General features: G+C 40.1%; 2 long non-coding RNA genes across 2 annotated transcripts; one reads left to right on the top strand and one right to left on the bottom strand.

Moving 5' to 3' along the window:
- The first annotated feature begins 103 nt into the window (after positions 1-103).
- LOC128806540 (uncharacterized) lies at positions 104-2,008 on the top strand. Its single transcript, XR_008436857.1, has 2 exons — positions 104-305; positions 1,733-2,008. It is a non-coding gene; the product is annotated as an uncharacterized LOC128806540 (long non-coding RNA).
- LOC128806541 (uncharacterized) lies at positions 1,928-19,460 on the bottom strand. The gene is made up of 4 exons (XR_008436858.1): positions 19,348-19,460; positions 19,141-19,197; positions 3,847-4,014; positions 1,928-2,008 (listed from the first exon to the last, which is right to left on the bottom strand). It is a non-coding gene; the product is annotated as an uncharacterized LOC128806541 (long non-coding RNA).
- Between the last annotated feature and the right edge of the window lie 5,472 nt (positions 19,461-24,932).

Genomic DNA, 24,932 nt, shown 5'->3' with positions numbered 1-24,932 from the left:
AGCTTCCTACCTTGCAGCTCACGTCTATCTTCCAAATGCACATTACACTGTGACCTCACAGCTGTGCTGGATTCTGTAATGCTATTCTCTGTCAGCATGGGGATTTAACAGAAAATTTAATGTGGATAGGCAGAGATATGCCATGTCTGACAGATGAAAAGGGTGCTAAGAGCAGCAACACCTACATTGGGCTGGTGGTGCAGAAGAGGAGAAATTTGTTTTCCACAGAATGTCCACAGGGGCCATCAAGAAAAAGCCACCACATTTTGAGAATTACCAAACTCTACAGCAGACCCACCCAAAAAGTAAGCCCTTCTCTTGATCCAGTAATACTGGGGTTATTTTATTGAGGCAAGGTTAAGTAGTTAGTAGTAGCAGATGAGGAGTGAGAAAGACTTACTGTGATATTCCACAGCCCTGCAGCAGGTTCTGCTCACATCTCTAGCAAACCCTGGAAGTTTGGAGGTAATTCTCCACATGAAGATAGCTGCCCCTCTTTCACAGCCCCACATGCAGTTTATTCTTTAATATTTTTGAAAATACCACAGCCTCCATTAGAAGTCTTCGCTAGAAAGCCTTTATTCAGCTCTCCTCCTTTCTGCATTTGGTATCTGGGAGAGCCATTTTGAGACAGAAAGAAGAGTACATTTGTATTTATCTGAGAGAAAACTGATAGACCAGATCTTTATTAATCAAAGTCAATGAAACTGCACGGTTGAGAATGTGATCCAGTGTTTACAAACATGCATTTTGCAGCCAGACTGTTTTGGTGCCGTTTCTCCTCCAGAAAGGGTATTGCCATACATCTTCATTTATTCTCCTAACTAACTTAACGAGGTATTTAATGGCACAATTTACAGAAAGAAAAATTAATGGCATTGCATTCTCAGCTTATGTGAAAAGGAACTGTCGTACTTCAGCAAAACAAATAGAATTCATCCGCCCACATGTAGTAGAGTCCTAAACCAATTAAACGGGCTGCTTATTTCAGATATAAAATTCAGGCTTCATCTTTCAAAATGAGATGTTTGATGAGGGAAGAATATTATGGTCTATCAGCTACATAGATATATATAAGTGTCTGAATTAATCTTTGGATGTCTCCCAGAGAAACTGAGAAGGTTCTCATGTCTATAAAATACAGAGAGTAACCAGAAATATAATTTGTACTTCTTTAACAGGACCTTGTTCAAGTTCTCTGTAAAAGATAAGACTTTTCTAAGGTCACACAGTTCTAATTTATATTATCAGTCCTAATCCTTGAAACTGCATTGTTTTGAATTTAAATATCAGACTTTTTTTTAGATGGCAAATGCCTGATCATCTTTCTTCTACTATGAGAACCAGGAGAAGCATGGTGAGAGTAAATTAAACCCTGAGGAATATATCTCCAATACTGTGTATTTAGCCAGTGTCAGGTAGAACAAAGACCAAGTTCAAAAGCACACAGAAAACTTAGATTAGTAATGAAGTGAGAGCCTAATAATTTTAAAAGGAAAAAATCCTAAGGGAGTTGGGAAGAAACTAAACTGTAAGCAATACACATATAGTCTTTTTGTCTTTTATTTCTTGGGTCCTCTCTGTTGTGCCTGGTACTGTAGTAAGTTACTATAGGCCGTAGATTCTAGAATTTAATATGCTGCTGAAATTTTTGTACTATTTAAGAGCAAGAGTGAGCCTTTGCAACTGCCTAAGATCTGAACAATTCTTAATATCTTTTGCTGTTCCTCAGAGCTTTCATCGCTTGTTTAGCATCCAAACTGCACAGCTGCTGCAGGGATTGGCCCCAAACTCCTGACTGCTGTGAGCGTGCCTTGTTTGTTCAGGTCTGAGCACCAGGTTTGCATCTTCCCTTGGAAGCTGACAGGAAAACTGGTCAGAAACATAGAGGCAAATCCAGGGTTAGTCTTGGAAACATGAATCAGGGAAGAAAACTAAAGCTGTTCTCCAATTTGTTTTGGCACAAATTATTGTCGGTTTTATCTGATCTGCCCAAAACCTTGATGATCTGCAATCAAACAGTAACAACAGTTAAATGTAATGATTTCACAACATTCTCTAGATATACATGCTATTTAAATGCATTGATTCAGCCACCTTGAGAGTTAAATTGACCAGAAACAGTAAGAAGTTACATAAGGTAAAAATTCTTATGGATATGAAAACAAATCATAGATAAGAAGAAAATAACTGCTTAGACTAGACCTTAACCAAGAGGCTGTGCTAAATAAATATATTTAAAGCTTTTAAAACTTTAACAATCAGACTGATATGGGACTTCAGCATACAATGAAGTTTTATGTGGCATTCTCAGAAGAGAAGTGCTCTTCTGCATTTGGTTCATGATTTACCATACAGAGCAAACTGAGGTATCAGAGCTCAACTAATAGCTTCAGTAACACTATAGATATTAAAAGATCTGTGCTAAATAGGTAGCTAAATAGGTTTAGAGCCAGAGAGTACCACCAATGGCACGAAATACCCATGGACAGGGACTTGCATCCACCTTTATATACTGTGAGATAGCTGTGGGTATCAGAGCACGGAAAATAAAAGTTCTCAAAGGGAAAAGTGCAGACACACAAATGTCCACAAGTGGAGGACAAGAACAAAAGGCAACACACTACAGCAAAACAAATACCGTCCTAAGAGATATCCTGGGGGAAGATCCATTAAGATGCAAAAATACTCAAGAATAATGTTTAAGTGCCAATTCATGAGATACCCACTCCTGCAGCAGCATGCATCTACTTCTAGGTAGCTCATGCAAAATCATCATAGAGTTATGCCCACTGGGAGCAGGTGCTTCAATTAGAGGTTACATTTGTAATGTAATTAAATATCTAATTTATTAAAAGGAATGCAAATCACCTCAGTTTCTAAGTGGCAGCAATGACATTTAGAGCACGCTATGCAACACCTTTCTGTTTGGAATTAAGCAATGTATGCCCTTGATGATAGCAGTTCCAAAATGGCCTGTTGTTCACTGGTCTCTTGAGAAGACCAGTGAGCATAAAAAGTGAGAAATAGGATCAAAACATTTATGAGAGGCAACTGAAACAGTCACAATAAAGTGTATTTCGAGGAGGTTTTAGAGGTTTTTTTAATTTTTCCTTTTTATATCAAGAAATCAACACAATTATTGAATTTTTTAAAAAATAATTTTTATGCAAAAGCTTTTAGTTGTTTTTTTAGTATTTCAACAGTTTGCAACCATAGCGGCTTGCCTTAGCTCTGAGAGTAGAGTCACTTCTTTGAGCTGTTGTGCCTTTTGTGCTGCTCCTCAGTAACTCTCTGGTGTGCAATTGAGCATCTGGTTGATGGATACCATTCCCATTGCAAGACCAATTCTGATGATTTGTCGTAACAGTAAGTCCCATAATGTAACAGGGAAAGATTAGAAACAAGCAGCCCTGCAGAACTGCTAAAATACATAATCATGTGTACTGGTGTTTAACTCATATTCCATAAGATCCATTGTTAACAAGACAGCTGCTTCACCATGGGAAGTTATTTATGCATTGGATAGACATGCTGGGAAAAAACAGGCCAAGCAACACCAAAATATCCAATACTATAATAAGACTTACAGAAAACAAAAGGATGTGATGTATCTTCTCACAGCACTATTTAAAAATATTACTCATTTACTAAGGCCCTTTTTTATGTGAGAAGATTGGACAATCTCTCACTGGAAAAAATTCAAAACAAAAAAGAAAAACAAGGATCAAGCACTGCAACAGCACCTCTCTCCCCCCAGCCCCGGAGCAAAACATGGCAATTCCTCCGTGCAGTGACACTCCTTCAATCCAGAGGTCCCAGAGTCCCTGGTGAAGAAGTTCTCACTTCAGATTTTCACCTTTTTTCTTCTTGTCTGGGAGTGAATCCTTCCAGGATTGAAAGTGTGTGGCTCAGTGGCTGCCCACGCAGACTCCAATGAAGTCAGCTGGACTCTGATTTTGTATAGGCAAGTACCTCCCAACTTGCTGCACTGTTAAAGCCAAATTCTGCAGCCTGCAAAACACAGTAAGGACATCTTTCTTAATGCTTTCTGGTTTAATTTTCAGCTTGTTTATCCTCCTATCTTTCCTCACTTGATTGCTATTATATGATTTAATAAGAACACAAATCACCCTCACCAAAACAAAAGTAGATGGAAAGGTGTCCTGGTTAAAATATTTTCTTCTTTGAACTGAGGTAATCACATCTACTCAAATTCTCATCTCCTGATAAAACATAAATTGTCTGTTGAGGCCATGAGAAGAAATAATTTACAGCTGCCTTTTTCAAGTGCTTCATTAACGGTATGCAATGTCTGTTGAACTACATGCTTTCCTCCAAATGTGTAAAGGCATAGAGGCCTGATACAGCAGACTGGGGATTTTTGCTGATTATAATTTGATTATTTGGGATTTTAAGAACATATGTGATTAAGATCATATTACTTATCTATATACATTTGTCTACTTACACATAAGAGCATTTGCTTTGGCTAATTTGGTATATTTCCAATACAATATTCTTCAGAGAGATAATATTTTTATCACTTTTTTATACGTGGTATTTCATGCGGTTACTTACAAGTAGCCCACTTTGCAGCATACTGTTGAGATCCAAGCAGAGAATCAAAAAACTAGTGTGGAAAAATAGGGATCCTTCATACCTAACACCCATCTGTACACTGACTTTGGACTAAGTAACTTTTAATACTTGTTCATTTCAAATGCATTTTTCTTTGCCTCTTACCTCAGCTCAGGAAAAGCCCTAGAAGTCATGTAATTCAAAATTATGATGATGAATAGCAGTTTGCTTTGAAAAACAAGCAAACATAGAGCACTGTCAGACCTCTGGCTGGTGCCACACTGTTCCCATAGAGTAGTGCCCATGAACATTTCTAAACTCTTTTTACCTTAGTTAGGATGTTGCTACCACAATATACAATTTTACTGCTTTGAGAATTTCCTAATTTCTACGTGGTAAGGTTCTTTTTTTTTCCCACCCATAAAACACCAAGAGAGTCTTATACCATCTGTGCAGAAAAACATAGGCAGGTCACCTGTTGGCTTCCAGATGGAACATAAATATTTGGCTTGGGATATTGCAGTTTAAAATAAAACTGCAGTGGCATACTACCATGAGAGCACTGAACTATTCCTCTTTATTTACGGACCTGGCATCAACCTTGGAAAAGAGCTCCTCTTCTCTTCTGATAAAACCCAAGCAAGTTGTTCCAAATTATTTATGTTCTCGTACCTTGCACAGACAGAGCTTTTAATTTGTCAAATATAATTGAATAGACAAAAGAAACATGTGAAAAATTTATGAACAAGTAGGAAACAAATAATAGATAGTTCTTAAGGGGAATGATCACTTTATCGCTGTAAACCTCATATTTTTGTCAAGGGCATAAAAAAATCTGTTTTCAGGCAAATTTTCAAGTCTACACAAATCATATATTCCAGCCTAAGCATCTATTTAAGTAAATAAAATCTGCTAAACATTTCAGACAGTCATTATGGGGGCTTTACAAACATGAAAGACATCATCTGCTCTAACGAGGTAAAACCAGGTTGTCTCCATGGCATAACCAGGTCTGAAAATGGACTGGTAGCAATACAAGATACTGCATGCTATGAAACTGGGAACTTTCAAAGTAATGAATTTTTCCATAAGAGAAAAAGTCAACACATATGATAGCTACTAGTACTGTCTATGTATTTGCATATTCTTCAGTAGCATTTACCAGTTCCAGTTAAAGGGACAGTAACTTCTGCAACAAAAGAGGAGTTAACAAATAAAAGCACTTAATGCCACTCCTAAAAAAAACCCAAAAGAAACAATACAAGGCTTGCCACAAAGTTGCTTAATTCTTTGCTGGCATGTACCTCACTCCAATTAGAAACAAACCACACTAAGAGGAGCAGTATCATTTGGTTAGCCAAGACCGTGGTGCAAGGGGTGGATGCTCTGCCTTCCAGCAAACTGCAGCCACCAGCCTCTGCCTTGTCCTGTCTTTCAGTCAGGAGAATGGACTCTTCTTCCAGCCTTGGGGTCTTATAAGGTTACATTTCCTCCATGATTAATAACCCTGTGACTGCTTTAGCTCCTAGAAGTACGAATTACACCTTTACCATAAGATCCCTAATGAAAAGGAAAATTATCTGTCTGAAAAGTAGGACACAGAGCCATGAAATTAAGAAAATGAGATAGCAACCTATTTCCAAGAGCTGCTGAAGGCACTGCCAGGAGTGAATGTTATTCTCCCTAAGAGATTGCAACCAATCCTGCTTAGTGGTTGATGGTCACCTAGGAATGGTCACTTCTCTTGTTTTAACCATCTAAATGAAGTATTAATCTCATTCCCTAAATACGACCTTCAAATTTTCTTACTTCCAAGTGAATAGCATTGGTAATATTTGGAAATCATCTTTGGAAATGCTTCTAGTCAAAGTTTTCCTGAGCTTCACTGGAATATCAACATTAAATAATAATAGTGAAACTTTTGCTGCCACGAGTCTGTTATCTCTGCTCTACTCAAACAGCACTGCCTGAAGCAGATACCATCAGCTGTTATGATGCTAATAATATATCAAACACTGTCATTCCACATTTAAGGGATCCAAAAGAACAGGAATTGCCTTCATTCATTTGTACTATGAAATTTTAAGAATGCTTCTTTTTTTCAGTTTCAGAGGTATCTTTGGACTTGACATCAGTCAAGAAACTGTGACTCCAAAGAGAAAATGACTGAGACAGAGTATTTCTCCACTGCCCTCTAATTTTAAATGACAGGTGCAGATATGTCTCAAGAGACTGACAGTTTTCTTATTGTGCTTTGCATTTGAAAGGCATGTGGGGGTTTTATTTCAGAATGTTTTTATTTCTTCTCTTGCTGTGTCAGTGGCCAAGTTTGAAAGTCAAACCTTGTAAATCACACAATTCCTGGAAATGAGTTTCAGACCTCTGAATGCTGACTCACTGGCAGTTAAGCACTTTTTTTGTAAGTGGCTCAGTAATGTTTAGAGCCAGAATTTTCAGAAACAGCCTTCTGTACTACAGATTGTTGACAGGTAAAATTATGTGCCAGTTTAAGGTTGAATAGAGGACTTTTTATTACCTGTCTCAATTGCATTCATTGCACTGATTAATTAAATGGTTAGAAAAATGGGCTACATACTTAACAGAAAGCATTCTAAAGCAGCTCATCCAATATTCTCACTTCCAGCACAGATTAAGAGGGTCAGATACAGCCTTCAAAAACTGCTCACCTGGCCTCTCCTGCTGTGGTACTAAACCACCAAAAAGCCTGAAAGAACTGCCAAGACTGCTCATGCACACAAACAGTGGCTAGGGTATCCTAGTGGAAGGTGACCTTCATCTTGAAAGCAATCTGGGAGGCAAGGTGTGTAAATCTCATGGCTTTAGCTGCTTACGATTCCCTTCCCTTGGCTTACAGGTGTAAGTTACACCTTAGGGTGAAAGCCCTGCAATGAGGAGGAGGGGCTTATCTCACTCAACACTTGAATTACTCAGGGAGTTCAAGGAGATGCTGTAGAAGCCACAGCAGTGGAGCTCTGCTGGTTATGCACTGATCCCAAGTGCCTCTGTTTTCCCTGCAGCCCTCAGCTGAGGGAAGGTGGGTGTCATTTGACATAGCTTCACTGAATTGTCTGTTTCTGAGAGATTCTAGTGTGGCAGCTGTTTCTAGAAGCTGCCAAGGACCCTGGTGCTGGACATCAAAGAGATACAGTGTGTCCATTCCACTACTGAAAGGCTTAGTGCCACTAGATGGGTTTCCATACTTGTACTTGCCTTTCTCTTCTTTAAGTATTTCTGCAATGGGGACACAATCTGTCTGAGGCTGCACTGGGCAGTGATCATGCTCATGACTGAGAGTGATAACCTCTTCCACCTGGAATGCCTTCTCCAAGTGTGCAGCCACTGTTGGGCTTTCACCCCGAGGACCACGATCAGTGAAAGGAAGGGGGTCCTGCAGGGTGCTGGCTATTCTGACAAAATACAGCTAATACTCCGGTGTGCTAAGCTGAAAATTTTTTTGTTACCTCTCTCCCCCCCATGACTTTATGAAACCTATCCCTGCCTATGCCAAGACACTTGTTTTGTCCATTTAGGAAGAACCTTTCCCTTATTCAAGAAACTGGTCTAATCAAACTGGTAGCTTGCGTCATGATTTTGCTTTATTCAGTCTGAAGTTTGGAACAGCCAGTGACTCACAAAGGCAAAAACCTGAAGAGCTGAACATGCAGAAGGGTACAGGTGACCTTTAGCTTTGCTCTTTCTGGCTGGATCACGTTGCTGTGCCTGAGCTGAGCTAAGATGTTGCAATCTCTCACACTCTCTTTATACTCCTTACAAATCACAGAACTGACAGTGAAGAAAAAGAGATGATGACAAGTGACCAGAGGTCTAGAAATAATTATTTCATTACCCTGTAATCCATAGCTTCCCCATATTGAGGCTGGAAGTATCCTGATATCAGATATCCTATATTACAGGAAAAATCTTGTTGTTATTATTGGATTTTTTATTATATATCCTATCCTATTATATAGTGTTATAAGAACCATATTATATTTGATATCCTATAATGTTGGATCTTTTGACTTCAAGAAAATACCTGCCTGCTTCCAGATTTCTCCTGGACTCCCTGTGCCATAGGACCTTCATACTTTGCCATATACAGGGGACAGAGATGGTCCTTCCTGGCAGCCTCCAGGTGGGCATTGCCCCTGAGAATTCCCATTTTCTTTGGCTTCAGGAAAGCTTTTCCCAGACAGCTCCTTCTCTGATAAATCCTGACTCAAGAGGAATGAAACAATTTGGGCATTTGGATTAGATGAAACAATTAGTTTCAGTTCAAAGGGAGATCCAGGGGAAAACTCAAAAATATTCCCAACATTTACTTTTGAAATTATTCTATCATGCAGCTATATTAAGAAATAATAACAAGAATTTCCCCAAAATAAATTCTTTTTTTTTTCCAGGGGAACTAAACTTTTACTTGGCCCCTTTACTCAACATTTTTCCTCATTTTGAATAGAAGAAAAGAAAATCCCTCCAACTTTCAATTTTAAACCAAAGGAATTATTCTCTCAATTCTCTTTTAGCTGGCCACAAAAATTAAAACACTTTCTTTTTCACTGTGTTCTATGAAGGATCTAAAAGCCCTAGATTTTCTCCCTTAAAAATCTAAATCTAAAACTGGCCTGATCTGGATTTAGCAGAACAGAATTTTCTGGGTTTTTTTAGATGAAGTAGGTGCAGAAATCAGGCTACTCTAAATCCTTAGGGCAAATTAATGTACTTCAAAATTAAACACCTTCTAAGATTCTGTTTAAATACTTAAAAAAAAAAACAAAAAACAAAAAAACCAAAAAAAAACCCAAAAAAAACCAGGCTAATAATAAAATACCAGCCTATAATAGAGCTGTTTCATGTTTTTCCTTTTGCAAGGTACCTGAATTCTCCTAGTCAAAGATAATTTAATTAAAAGTACACTGTTAGTTGGCAGGTTTGTAAACACAGAAGGTATGGTTAACATCTCAGCGACTCACAAACCAAATAAGCCACTGATTCCTTGGACTGTGTTCTTCAAACGTATAGAAGAAAATGCATGGAAGTACAACACCTTTACAGATGCAGAGGAGAATCAAGCAGCCCTTGCTGTGCCCCCAGAGACCATTTCTGGATGGGTCAGAGGGACATAATCCAACAAAACCTCTGCTGTTCATCCTCAGCCTGTGCAGGACACCACAGCACATAACCCCTCCAGTGCCTTCACCTCCTTCAGGTAGGAAAGAGCTCTTGTGCCCTCTCTTTGTGAAGAAACAAAGGTGGATTGGCTGGAGGTGGATATATGGAGGTAAGGCATCAGGTACTGTGAGAAGGTAGCTGCACTCTGCCAATAGCAAAAAAAAAAAAAAAAAAAATGTATTTCAGGAAATCTCTTTTTTACTCTGCCCTGATGTGGGATAGCTCTGGCTGGGATAAGTCCTGTGGGAATGTTTCTTCTGCCTCAACACATTGGAGTGGACACTGAAAAGTGCAAAAGGGAATTAGCATCTAAAGGACAGCCAAAAACTTTTAGTTGCATTTGCATCTCTATCTTTGTGAGAGGGTTGGAAATCTGAAGAAATAAGAGAAGACAGAGGATTTACTCATATCAAAGTATGTTCTTAAAACTTTGATTGTTTAGGAACTCATACATCTAGATTCTTACCAGTAACTGCAAGGTAGGAGTTGCTAAATTCATTCCCACTTGAGAAATCCTTTAGGAAGCCAAAGCAGCTTATCAGTGTCATTAAAGGATTTCACAGATCCGTGGGTTAAAATGGGAGAGGGTTTTCTTGCTAGGAGTATTGCATTTTAAAAGTGCATTATCATCTAAAACATTTCTTTGCTCCACTTTCATGGGGAATTATTGCTATAGCAATGAATGGAGTCAGGCTGCACGAGCGTTCACTTTCCATTTCACTGGCTGACATTTTCCCAGTCTCTGCTGGATCCCTACAAAACAGGCTGTCAAGGAGCAGAGGGAGAGGACATTTCACTGACCAAAACCTTCTCCTCTGCGAAGGGTGAGGGCCATTCCCTACCCTCTGGGGTTCCTGCTCGATATTCACCTCTTTTGCTGCAAGCATCAGTTTGCCAAAGGAACACAGAGGAACTGCTGTGGGTTTTTGGGATGGGCTAGGAATGTTTTATAGTTAGACAACTCAGCTGGGCTGACTTCTCAAAGTGCTGGGAAAGGTGAGATCCAGCATGTAAGGAAGAAGCATGACTCTCCCCAAATCTGAAAGTTTGGGCATGAATTTCATCTGCTCACTAAAGCAAATTTATAGTAGTTCTTTTGGGGATTTCAGCCTAAAAAAAAAAAAAATGGAACCACTGCACTGTCATGAATTATTTCCTATAATAGTTCTGGGTTTCATTTCTAATTGTAAAAAATGAGCAGAAATGTGGGCTTGCATTCCTCCAAAACAAGTTTCATGGCTGAAGTTTTCTCTGCACACATTATCCCCACATTTATTTCCTGATGATCCATTATTTTCAACTACCAGCTTCCCTGGATTTCTCGCTGAGATAAAGCAGACCCCTCCAGCACCATTTAAAATGGGATTAAAACAAACTGCAAATTAGACCAAGCACAGCAGGAGCTGAGCATCTAAAAGCTACTTCAGTTCTCAGTATTGATTCCCTAACCCTCCATCCCTGGTCAGCACGCCTCTGCATGGAGAAGCATAAACACAAACATCAGGCAATCATGGCTTTCCACTTTATGTTTTGAAATTAAAGGAATAACTTGTGAATCTAGATTTTTTTTTTTGGTTATTATTCTAGCCCACTGCCTTTATAGGCTTCCAATAGTCTTTCTCTTGAAAGCAAGATATGATTAGGAAAAAATCTATTAAAAGTCAAACTTCCCTGCAGACTCACTTATTTGTCATTCACCAGACTTTGGTCAGGTATCTCTGCAGAGCATTGCATGGGGGTGCAGGGTTAAAGTATATTTAATCTCATCTAACCTCAGGGTATTAGGAAAAAAAGTGAAAAATTATACCATTTTCCTTCTCATACCTTGATTGACAACCTGGTGGAAGAAAGGAAATTAATTTGATTTCTCCACATGAATCTCCCAATTCCTAAGACTAACTGAGGTAATGAATTCCCAGACAAAGCTGAATTTTGATCAAATAAGTGCTTAACCCAGGAGATATATCAGGTGCTTTTACCCAGTGGCTCCTTGGCAATGTGTGAAATGGGAAACAAAATCCATCAACTCAGGTGCCCAAGGTTCCAAGCAGAGCAGTGCAGAATGGACAATCCCTACCTGGCTCAAGTGGGCAGTGAACAAAGTGGGATCAGCCACATTTACCTGCAGCTGCACCACTCCTGCTCGCTGCATTTCCAGCACAGCCCTGGCTGCTGCAGCAGTGCTGTGCTCCTGCTACACCCTTTGCAACCAGTTTTGGATTTTCCTGGCTGTGAGCAATATTCCATCAGCATGTGTGCAGTGCTGAGGGGGCTCCTGGCCCCACAGCCAGCCAGGACAGCCATCATCTGTCCCCTGTCACTCCAGTCACTGCTGGATGGCTGCCGCCTTCGCACGGTGCTTCACCACTCCAGGGTTTGGAGCCAGCTAAAGCATTTTTCAGATCTGCTCTGATTGCTCTGAACCCTGAAAGCTTAAAAAGCCTCTACAAACAAATGTGGTTTCTCCTATTTACCTAAATACATGACTTAAAAATATCCAACAAAACAATGACAAAAAACCTCACCTCAAACCCACGAAGAATTAAAATCAAGACAATGCTGTATTGAACATTTCACATGCAGGTGTGCTTGCTTCAAGGACCATCCTGCATTTCTCAATTCTTTAATTTCACTCTCAGCAGCTTTCATATAATTTCCAACCTTTCACTGTTATTTTCTTCCCAACATTTTATTGTCTCAAAAAAGCAGAAATATCATTCCGTATTTGTGAACACGGTGGCCCCAACTCTAATTCCCCATTTGCAATATGTACACTGATAATGCTGAGCTCACAAGGTCACCATGGAAATACATTTAATTTGCTCAAAGAAACCTTCCTAAATTATCTCTGAAAAGAGCCAAGGATAAAACTTTACATGATGAAAAACATATTGTATTTTTAGCTTGTTTCACATTTGCTTGAAAATTGAGGATCCCGCTCAGCTGCCACTGAAAACAGTTTCAACTCTGTTAAACTGAAGGCACAGCATTTACCACGGTACACGATTTTCCAGCAGCGTGATGCTGCTTAGACCAAACTAAATGGGCACTTCTCAACGCTGTAGCATACCCACTAATGGAAGGCTGCATTAAAATATTTGTTCGCTTAGAATTGCTTTTATTCTTCATTAATTTGGGAACGTAGGAGGAAAATTTGCGGGATGGCGCCACTAGAGGGACTCGGTAGGTGGACGAGAAGCTGCCGGGCAGGTAATTCCCACCCCGGCGGGCAGAGGAGACACGGGCTGCCCAGGAAGCCACGACACACACCTGCACTCCTTCTGCTATGGATTTAAAACAAACAAAGAGCCCACAACAAAACTCCCGCTTTTCAGTTCTTTGTAACACATCAAAGAAGCAAGTGAACTCGGCATTAAAGGAAAGGCAACGCTGGAGAGAGCATCCCGGAGCAGTGTTCTGGGAACACTTTCTTCTTCGGTGCCTTGCAGAGCACTTTATGTCTTTCCAAGAAAAAGTCTTGTCTTCTTTCTCCAGGTGTTCAGGTAATGGGATATCTTACAAATTTCTGTTCTCAGCCACAATTTCAAGGATCTTTTTGCTAATTTACTATTTTTACAACCTAATTTCTAAAATAGTGGTTTGTTGGAGCCTCCCACTGACTTCCCTGGGCCTTGATTCATGCCCTTAAAAATCCTCAAATCCTTGATCTGCAAAACACTCCTGGCTTATGCTTCAACTTCATGCCTGTCAGTTGTTTCAGTTAAATTAGTGAGAAAATGTGTGTTTAGTTAACAGGAAATTTGCTATACAAAGCCTTTGGATTATACCAGAGGCTGTCTTTGTTTTGAAGCTTTGTATAGAGCTTAGTGTGCATTTGGCATCAAATAGTACTGAATATATAGTACTAATATATAGTACCAAAATACTAATATTAGCCTGTATGGCTATTTCTTAAGTATGAGAGCAACTATTAAAACGAATCTTTTTCAGAAATCACTTTGTTGGTTTAACTTAAAGCAAAGGAGAAAGGCACCTCTCTCTTTCCTTGAGAGACTTTGATGAAGTTTCCCATGGAAGGAAACAGACTTGCCTCAGGCACGGTCTGTCTCTCTTTAGAGGCTGTACCTCAGTTATTCCCCTTAATGCTGACCTGAGACAGCCAGCTGTGCACACCAAATTGCATCTAGAGAGTAAAACCAAGGCAGAGTTTGTGGAAGCAGATACTGAGAAATCTTGAACTCCATAAAACAAGAGCATTTCAGATTTTACCCAGCCAAATATGGAACCAATTAGGGCAGTAAATGTGACAACCTCAAGCTGTTCAATTTTTTGCAATCATACTGAAAAGCAGTAATGACAATTACATGGCACATATTTGCCTTTGCCTAAGGTCAAATGCCTGTTTCTTTTGGGACTTATTCCTTTAATCTGCTGAAGGCTGCATGGGCTTTGCCAGATTCCGTGGAGCTTTGCATTCTGCAATGGGGGTGCCAAAGCAGAAGCATTTGTCTTTTGGTTTCCCTACTGCACTATCAAAGCATGTACTTGGACTGACACACTGAACCAACATGCAGCTGGAGCAGGACCTTGGTCAGAACACCCAGGCAGAGAAACCAAAGCCCCTGGCAGGGCAGCTACAAGAGTCAGGGGTGCATTTCATGGCTTCTAGCATCCAATCTCATTGACTCCAGCAAGCACCCAAAAATGTGCAGAGAGGACTCTTACACATTTGTCATGAAGTCACAACAGGTTTTAGGTTTCAGGATTTAGACACTAAAAGGTGATTCTTAGCATGTTATTCAGAAAGGATCATGACAACACACACCACACCAAGACATGACATCCTAGCTACAGATTTGTCTCCATAACCCTTCAGATGCTTCAGTTAAGTCAGAAGTGACTGTCCAGCATTGCAGCCAGGCTTCCCCTGCTGCATTCCCAAGGGCAGGTACCAGGTCTGGTTTCAGAGGCTAAAGGGGAATGTTGTCACTGACAAATCCAGCCTACGGTCTGGTGATCAGGCACAGCTGTAATCCTCCTCCTCATGGAAAGGATTTGGCGCTCCAAATTCATCAAACAAAAAGTGACAAGCCCTAACTCCACCACCAGAAATGACACAGACTAATAAGGCATCTCTTCTATTTGTATTATATGCTGGTGAAAAAATACAACATTATGTATCCAAATACCAGCCAATAGTGAGAGTCCAGGTATAATTTGTACCTAGTTCTTTCTGATAGCTACTTGTAGGCAGGTCTGAGCCTATGAGAACAAACAAATTGGATTAGACAAAGAAGCATCCATTGGAGAGTAACAAGCAGCATTTATCAAGGACTGTGTGTGCCTGTAGAAGGGCTTGGATCTCCATGTGGACATTCTGGGTCACTCTGCTCCCCTGTGTCTCTGTACTGATTACAAAAGAGGTCTGTACCACCCTGTTAAACCAAGTGCCAGTAATAGGTGCACTCATGTGTCTCTGCAGACCTGCAGTTTGTCCTTGAGACACATAAATCATATAATGGTATATTTTGGTTGCTGCTTCAACAGCAAATAAAATAACTAGGCTCTGAGTAGCACTAAGGCAATACATCCCTGTTCCAAATAGGAAAATTGGTGTAAAAAAAGCCTTTGTGTCATTGAAGGGAAGTGTTCAGCCTGGGACCTGTGGGTTGGAGGAACAATTTTAAATAAATTGGTTCTCATCCTCTCTAAAAATATATAAAATTGTTCCTGCTGTTAAATTACCATTTGCTGGTACCTGGCAGACTCCTAATTGATTAGAAAAAAACTAATTTAGTGCAATGAATTATTTGCAAGTGAAGTATCTGAAATATCTGCGTTATTAATATTTTTGATGTAAAATTACTATTTTATTCAGATGTCTCAGCTTGTTAGAGTTCAGAAAAGTAACTTAAAGGAAAGCTGAGTAAAACCAATCCCTGGTGCAAAAGCAGCTCAATGAGCAGTCTTGCCAAGGATGAACTTGTCCCAGGATTCATTTTGTTGGCATTGCATCATGTTAAACTTATCTAGATAGTTCAGAGTTATTCCCACATGGGAAAAAATAAGAAACTCATTAGAATTTGGCAGCAGCTTTTTTTCCTGCTAAATTATCTTGACCTTTCCTGTGAAAGTTCAGAATATGCCAGTTAGCAAAAATTCAGCCAGGATTCCACCACTGAGTTCTGAGTGAATTCAGGTTTGGAGTCCTTCCCTCCCGAGCCCTGACCTTCTCCTCTGGCAGAGATCACATCCTGCCCTCCTTCACACTCTACACCTTTTCATCCAGATGAGGACACCTTATAGAAGAGAAGTGGAAATTATTTTTTTGAGGGATATCTTTTGTTGAATATCCAAAGTTTCTTTTATTTACAGTCCATATGGATGGCCACATGCAAGACTGCTTGATTTGAGAAACAACATAATGAAAAACAGCTCAGTGTTTGTGGCTTTTTGTAAGAAGTCTCTTCAAAATACTGAAATTTCACTAAATTCTGAGTCTACTCAGGCTTCTCCATCAACACTTCTATCTAACCAGGCACTGTCACATTTAGAGTGGTATAAAGAGTTTCCAGCACAACACATGGGATGCAAGAATCTTTTGAAAATTCTTACAACCTTCCAAATATCTTCTCAGTTTGCAGAGGAATAGGACATTTGAGGCAAGGTTTCCTGTCAGACATTTAGCAAAATTCAAAGTTTGAATACAAACTAGCAAAGAACTTCAGAGACCAACTCCTCCCCCCAAAACTAACAAAGTATCCAAACAAAACAACATTAAAAAACCAACTAAACCAAACCAAAAAAAAAAAAAAAAAAAGAGAGAGAGAGAGAGAGAAATACAAACCCTAAAAAGGCCCAGACATCCACAAGACCAAATGACTGGAAGTTCATCTCAAACTTAGTCCACCTCGATGAGTGACACCATGCAGTTCTGCTGCAGGACAAGTCCCAGCACTCTGCACTTCCCTGGGCTTTCCTGTGCCAGACTGTCTCTTCCCATCCATCACTACTCACTGGTTGTATCCCAGCCTGGTCAAGATGAAAACATCCTGGAATATGCTGTTCCTTTTTCCCTTCCTTCTAGATATCACTGATTAGAGATCCAGCTGCAAACATAAGATGTATTTCACTCTCCTTTTCTGCCCTACTCAGGAATTCTGGTTTCACTTAAAATCTTGAGGTATCTGTGATATGAACATTCCCCACTCCTCCCCTCACCCCTTTTTCTCTCTTGCCATCTTACTTTTAGATCTGTTTTTATCATGTTTTCCACCAGCCAATTCAGTCAGATCTTTACCAACTTTTTGTTATTAAAAAATGTCTTGAGAAACAAGAACACCTCAACAAAGCATCAGACCCTGGTTTGTCCCCAGTGTTTCAGAGATCAAATATAATATAGCAATAAGAGAAATTATAAAACTGGGGAAGGGGAGACTAGACTGAGTCATACTATCCCCACACTTTGTGGTTTGTTAGATTCATACATTTACTTTATATTATTTCCTATTTATAGCCTTTAGTAGTGACTCACAAAGCATGAGAGCCTTAAGCTGTCTGCAGCCCTTACTACCAACAGTCTGAGCACCCTCCTGTCTAACCTGAGGCAAGTGTGACATCCAGCCCTGCATAGCAGAGTTGAAAGAAGCAAACTTCAGCTACAAAAAGCAGTGGGAGTTTTTCACTCTAACAGCTCCATGTAGGAGGAGAGAGTCAAGCAATGAATATGCTGCAGTCTTGGCACGGCTTCTTTCCTGTCTTTTTATGGTCTCAATGGTCTTAGAGGTCATTTTTCAACCTTAACGATTCTGAGGACAAGACAGATTTTGCCATGAGTGTCTAATGAAAGCAGCTCCCAGCTGAACTGCTGGAAATAGGACAACACTAAGAAGTTTCAGTCAGTGTGGGATGCAACCCCAGCATGGTCCTCTACCACTGCTTTTGGTCATCAGCCTCCACAGAAAACAGGCACAAACCACCATCCTTCCGAAGGATTCAGTAGGATTCATCCTTCATCCTTCAGTAGGATTTTGCACTTCCATCCTATGTGTGCTGCATCTTACACCTAAAGATGTGTTATGGTCTTGCCAAGGACACTGTGTTGTGTTTGTCCCGAGGCAGCTGCACAGGACATTGGTTTCTGACACAAAGTTGATGTGAGTAGCTCCTACTGGGGTTTTTCCTTGGGACTCTGCATTCCAGCTGCAGTATTCCTTCTCGTTTCTGATTGACACATCCAGAAAAATTGCCCCATCAGCCAGATCAAGGTCTCTTAAACCACTTATCCTGACTGAGCCAACACTCTGAAAATCCATGGCTCCAGCAGAGTTTCTCCATGCAACTTTCACTTCAACCAGATGCATCAGAATAGTCAGTACTTGAAAAAATACTGACATGCACCCAACCACATTAGGACAGAATAATGCATTTTAGCAGGAAACACCCAAACTGAAACTGACCTTAGCCCTCAGATATGATTTGCACTAACCAGTGTAGTTGTCCTGACAGCCTAGAAAATATTGTATGGGTGGGATGCTATTTCCCTAAGACTGAAGCTTTGTGATGCTGTGCAAGGAGAGACCATGCAGAGCAAAATTCTGGTTTTATATCCTGGAGCAAATCTAAGATAGATAAACTAGTTTCAATGGAAAATATTCAGTCTTCCCTAATATTTCATTTCATTTATATAAGAGAAATCAGGGCTCATAGCTTTAGGCTTTTTTTAAGAGACAAAGATTTGCTCTGTGAAGATTTTTAATATAAGGAAATACTCCAAGCAAAACTATGTTTTCAGAAAGCTTAAATACTCAGTACCAAAGCAGTATTTCCAGTGCTTAAAGGGGCCCCAGTGCATCCCATTTCTCTGTGAATATACCATGAACTTTCCTATTAATGCCTAGGTGTTCCCATTATGCTTTTATCCAATGAACACTAAGATTTCTTCAATTTCTTCTGCATTTTTAATACATGTATGGGTAAAAAAAGTTTTTTTTAAATAAACTTTTTAGCTGACAAGAAAGTTGGACAATTTTCACCAGTCTCTAGCTCATAATCTATGTTTGTCCTAGTTATACAGGCAGCATGAAACCCACCAGTTATAGAGACACCAGGTCTTCTTCTGTCACAGTTTAGTGAACAGGGAAACCCCTTGCAGAACACCAACAAGGCAGCTGCAGAGCAGCTCTGTAGGGATGCATCTCCAGGAATATCAGCTGCTCAGTGGGGTCCATGGGTAAGGTCATAGCTACTCAGAAAATCATATATTTACTTATAAAAATCTGATCAATAAATTAATCAGTACTAGCTTGAAAGAAAAAGCTTATACCTCTTTAGCTCTGTGTCAAAATTTGGTATAGTCTTGTTGACTGTATATCTAAGCTTTAAGTGGAAATTCAATGACAGTACCTCCACGAAGATGCTCTGGTGATGAAATCCAGCTGAGCTTCTCATTTAACTAATAATCTGCAGGCGTAGGAAAAAAAATCAAATCATTTCATCAAGCTGAAACAGGTGAACACATTAATATGCTACAATATATCTGTCTGCTGTACATTTACATGTGGTATAAGCTTCCAGGCCATAACGCCTAAGCAGTGAAATTTGCAGACTCACTTTATCATTTTCTTCCATGATTTTGCTTCGTGCCCCCAAACTTAACAGCAGCACTGAATTTTAAACTGCAGACTTGCAGGTAGCCCTGCTCATTCCACAGGTCACAGCACCCATCTGACTCAGGCTGCAGGTCTTTCTACCCCTGTGTTTCTTTGTGAAGTGCTGCAAAAGCGGATGTCACAAAAACAGGAGTGAGAGACTTGGAGCTGTTTAAGACAGACATGAAGGGAAATCACATGGCATCAAAACAGGGCTGCTAAACTGCAGTTCTTGAGGTAAGGTCTGCCCATCAAATCAATGTCTATATGAAGGCACACTATGGCTGAGAGGAGCAGGCAACAGCAGAAAAGCAGAACAATCTACAAGAAGGAAATCCTAAAGGTGGAAGAACAGGCTGTTCCCATGTCCTAAACAGTGAACCAGCAGGGAGGACAACCAGCCTGGCTGAACAGAGAGCTTTGCCTGGAACTCAGGAAAAAAAGTTTATCACTTTTGAAAGCAGGGGTAACCTAGAAGGAACAAAGATGCCATGATTTTTATGAGGTACAACAATGTGAAGCACAGGGTCCTACCCCTGGGTCACAAAAACCCCAGGCACTGCTACAGGCTGGGGCAGAGTGGCTGGAAAGCTGCCCAGCAGAAGAGGACCTGGAGGTGCTGGTTGAGAGTGGCTGAACATGAGCCAGGTGTGCCCAGGTGGCCAGGAAGGCCAATGGAATCCTGGCCTGTATCAGAAATAGTGTGGCCAGCAGGGCCAGGGCAATGATACTGGGCACTGCTGAGTCCACACCTCAAATATCATGTTCAGTTTTGGGCCTTTCCCAGGTAACTAGAAATAGGATAAAAGGAAATGGCCCTAAGCTGTGCCAGGAGAGGTTTAGATTGTATATTACAAAAAAATTCTTCATGGAAAGGGTTGTCAAGAATTGGAACAAGCTGCCCAGGAAAGTGGTTGAGTCACTATTCCTGGAGGGATTTACAAATGTAGATGTGGCACCTGGGGACAAGGTTTAGTGGTGGACTTGGCAGTGCTGGTTTAATGACTGGACTCAGTGATCTTAAAGATCCTTTCTAACCTAAATGGTTCTATGATTCTGAGAGGTACCTGGACAGGGGACTGTTATATGGAAGACAATAATGAAAGCTTTATGTTCAAAATGGAATGGGAAATAAATTTAAGTTTGCCTTTGATCTTTTTAGGAATAGCTCAATATGACAAGTTGAAAAGAGAAAAAAGCATACCTTAGATCATGGAGCAGAAGCCATAAAAGTTTTAAAACCCATCAGTAATCAAATACTTTTTGCACACATGACACTTCAAAACAAAGAGAAATATGCACATAGTCCAGGGCTGTCTCTGGTCTTTGTCCATCCAGAGATTCACATCCCAACAGACTATTCAGAAAACTAGAAAATCCACTCCTCCAGTAAAATGCTGAGGTGGCAATAAGTGTGATTCAGGAAACCTGTGACCAATTTGCAGTCCTCGTCAGGTGTAAGGCAATTACTTTGTATTAGATGTGAATCAAAGATTTTCTTTGAAAAGGGAACTTCCCCCTCCAATTTCAATGCGCTTGGAGCATCTTTGCAGCCCTCCTCTGGATTCTCTCCAGCAGGCCCATGTCCTTCCTGTGCTGGGGACCCCAGAGCTGGGTGGGGTGTCACAGCAGTGGAGCAGGGGGGCAGAAACACCCTTGTGCTGCTGGTCTCATTGCATACAGCCCAGGAGACATTTGCTTTTTTTGGCTGCAAGTTCACATTGTCAGCTCATGTTGAACTTTTTGTCCACCAACACCCCCAGGTCCTTCTTCTCAGGGCTTCTACTTTCTCCTCCCAGCCTGTGTTTGTGCTTGGGATTGCCCTGACCCTGATGCAGAACCTTGCACTGGGCCTGGTTGAACTCCGTGAGGTTCACCCAGGTCCCTCAGGATGGCATCCCTTCCCTCCAGTGTCAACTGCACCACACAGCTCGGTGTCATCGGCACACACCACGGCTCAGGAAGGGCAGGGACAGGGAGCTGAGGAAGGAGAGCATTTCTGAAAGAAAATGGAGTTCTGGAAATCAATTAATGGAGCAGATCAAGTTTTTCATCAGACTTTAAAGCTGGCAATATTTTGAGAGACTTTTAAAGAATTTTCCCCTTTGGTCAAACATAAACCTGTTATTGCAATCTGCAGAGAAATCTATATTCCTGCAGACTGGCACAAACTAAGAAGAACAGAGATGTTGAAATACAGAGTAATTTTCACTAGTGCTGGATTGCTGAACTTTTCCAGCTTTCCCAAAACTCTCCTTGGCCCACCATGTATGCCAGGGGCTGATTTTTGCTGACTCCTGACAACTGGATTGGTGGAAGAAGTTGCTCCTATTTATTTCAAATTACTATTTCAGGTATATCTGAGAAATTAATGTAAAGAGGGAGGACGTAAAATTTCGATCCAAGAGAAAACAGATAATTTCCTTTAAGGAAACGTAACCACTCATCCGTCTGGGACAAAACGGTCTTTGAAGGGAAGAGCCAAACAAACCATAAGCAGGCAAAATTTTATTTTTACTGAAAAGAATTGGACCTGTGTATTTATAATAACACTTCTCAGAATTATCCCAAGTGAACTGAACAACTGAAATGTCATATATATGAGCATATAGACCAATCTCTGTTAGACACAAGGATCTAAAATGACATATTTTTACCTGTTGTCTTCAAATGGCTCAGTATTACACCTTCTACTGAAATAGCTGATACTGCCTCCACCTGAGTGTTAGATTACATGTCCCTTGGGTACAATCAGTTCTGCAATTCCTGTGCAAAGCAGAATGTTATTTAACAAATCTAAGATAGAATTAAAGTCAGGGAATAATGACTAAAAGTCAGAAAATATTGATATGCATTGACCACTTGTACTAGTAAACCCTCCCTCCAAATTTAGTTCCAGCTGATACCATGACTCATCTTTCCATATAAAGATTTTATTTTATTACTTATTACTTGGCAGACATTCACAGTTAAGAGTGAATAAAAAATGCAAACCACACCTTTCTGGACACTATAAAACATCTTCATCTCATCACTGTGGGATTACTGTGGACAGAGGTCCAGAGTCCCAGGGAGGAGATACACAGTACAGGGGGAAAGCAGGGCCCTGATTCTGGTCTGGCACTTTCTCTAACTGCCTACTCTGAAGGGTGTAAAGTAGGGGGTTTCGTTAGCCATTGCTCAAATACACTTTTATTAGTCATTAATAGACAAGATACAGAAATTTTTACTGTATTTTTTATGAGAGTAGCACCTACAACTGCAACAGGAAAATGGCCAAACTGGGCAGTTTTTCAAAGCTGGGAATGTCATTGAGGAACACATCTGCAGGCAGAAAGGGGCTACAGATGACAGCACCAAGCAGACAAACTGAAGTGCCAGCCCTCAATATCAGGTGGTGCATGCATCTTCTCAGGCATCAGAACACTGTTCTGAAGAAAGCCAGGAACCTCACTGAGCAGGGTCAAGCTCCTCACAGTTTTCTCTGCTGCATCCCACACCACCCAGACACGGGCAGTGCTACAAATCTGGATGCAGCACTAACAGCACCACTGTCTTCTCCTCTTGTACTTCCAAAGGTGTAGTGGTCAATCAAGTTCCTAGAAAGGTGTTTGGACAGCACACAGAGATGGAAAATCTTGTATCTCTTTAAAGAACAACTGCTTTTAAGTGCTAAAAGATAATTCATAGCCCTTGGAAAAGCTAAAGTAAGGTCCTTTAAGGGAAAGGGATGAAATGAAATGAAATGAAATGAAATGAAATGAAACGAAATGAAATTAAATGAAATTAAATTAAATTAAATTAAATTAAATTAAATTAAACAAAGAAAAGAAAAGAAAAGAATAGAAAAGAAAAGAAAAGAAAAGAAAAGAAAAGAAAAGAAAAGAAAAGAAAAGAAAAGAAAAGAAAAGAAAAGAAAAAAGAAGGCACCCCCAAACAGAAAAAAAAACAAAACAAAACAAACCCACAAAACAACAACCAAAGAAAAAAAAAACAACAACACAAAAACCCACCAAACCTAAACTAAATATGAGTTCTATATTTCAGACACCAGGATTTCAGAAGCTGCTGAGTGCTTTCCAAAGTGCTAAGTACATCTGCTTTTTGAAACTGGTTATTATGGTAAACTGTCATCATTAACCAAGGAAACTTAAATTCACAACTGGCCCAAAAGCTGCAGCTTTGTGCACTTAACAAGGCAGCAAGGTGTGTCCTTAATCAAAATGCAGAAAGGATAATTTACTCTGTGCTGCATCCATGTTTTTTGTAAATTGCAGAAGATGCTGCTGAGTGTACAGCACTCTTACAAAGTCAGAATGGTTTTTCTGTTCATAAATATTAATTCAAGGCACTCAACCTCAAACATTTGAAAGTCTTGGCTCTTTTCTATTATTATTCATTGCACAATGATATTTTAATTGGAAATAGACAATTACCAGAATATTAATTCTGTTTTTCTGTCTTGGAATTAATATGAGTTTACCTGCACACAAAGGAACATTACAAGTGTTTATTTGGCTGTATCTTAAACCAGACAAATGTCTCACTATACTGTATGTAAATATTACAGAAAATATATATTTCCCATCTAAATGCCAACTCTCATAACAGAGATGTTTCTATAGGGCAAGAGCTGTGAGACTAACTGAATTTCCCTTGCTGCAGCCTTTTAGAAAATCAAAGTAAGGCAGAGGCTCTAATTAATTTCAAATAAGAATGAAAAGTCTCTTGGGCTTGACAACAGCATTTTGCAAAAATCTGATGTAATCTGGATTTGACTGATAATATGTTAACAACATACTGTTTCAAAGAGATCCCTTGATTTTTGAAGGATCAAATTATCCCTGTAAGAAAGCCTGGTTTTGACAAAACTAAAAGAGAAAAATCAGCAGAAAGTTGAGCAGTTTTTAGCAGGGATTCTTTGCTGAGCCATTCTTCTAAGATTTGCAGTGCTAGAGGAACTAGCAATGCCTGGGGTGTTCCTCTGAGAACCCAAATGTTTGCCCAAGCAATGGGCCTAGGATAGCTGTCCTTCAACACTGATCCAAAATATCCCCTGGGTATGACTTTTTTCCTAGGTGGAAGAGAAAGAGACTATTTTTCTAATTTTTTTTTTTTTTCCTGAATTCACTTACCTTCCTGCTAACTTTATTTTAAAAGCGTGCAACTTGTAACATAAAAGCAGAGAAAGCAGCATCTTCATGAAGAGTGATTTTTCAAGAAGAAGGACTTTTTACAAGGGCATGTAGTGATAGGACAAGGAGTAATACCCTGAAAGAGGGTAGACTGAGATTAGATAGTAGGAAGATATTCTTCACTGTGAGGCTGATGAGGCACTGGAACATGCTGATGTGGCTGCCCCATCCCTGGGAGTGTTCAAAGCCAGGTTGGATGTGGCTTGGACAGCCTGTTCCAGTGGAAGGTTCCCCTGTCCATGGCAGAGGGGTTGGAATAAGATGATCATTAAGGTCCCTTTAACCCTTCAGTGGTTCTATTACGAGTTATTTACCACCAATGTTGAACTGTTATCTTTGAAGAAGTGCCTCT

The sequence above is a fragment of the Vidua macroura genome, chromosome 4 (assembly GCF_024509145.1).
Source record: "Vidua macroura isolate BioBank_ID:100142 chromosome 4, ASM2450914v1, whole genome shotgun sequence".
NCBI classification, from domain to species: domain Eukaryota; kingdom Metazoa; phylum Chordata; class Aves; order Passeriformes; family Viduidae; genus Vidua; species Vidua macroura.
Note: the sequence above shows the minus strand (reverse complement) of the source record. Positions and strands in the feature narration are given on the sequence as shown.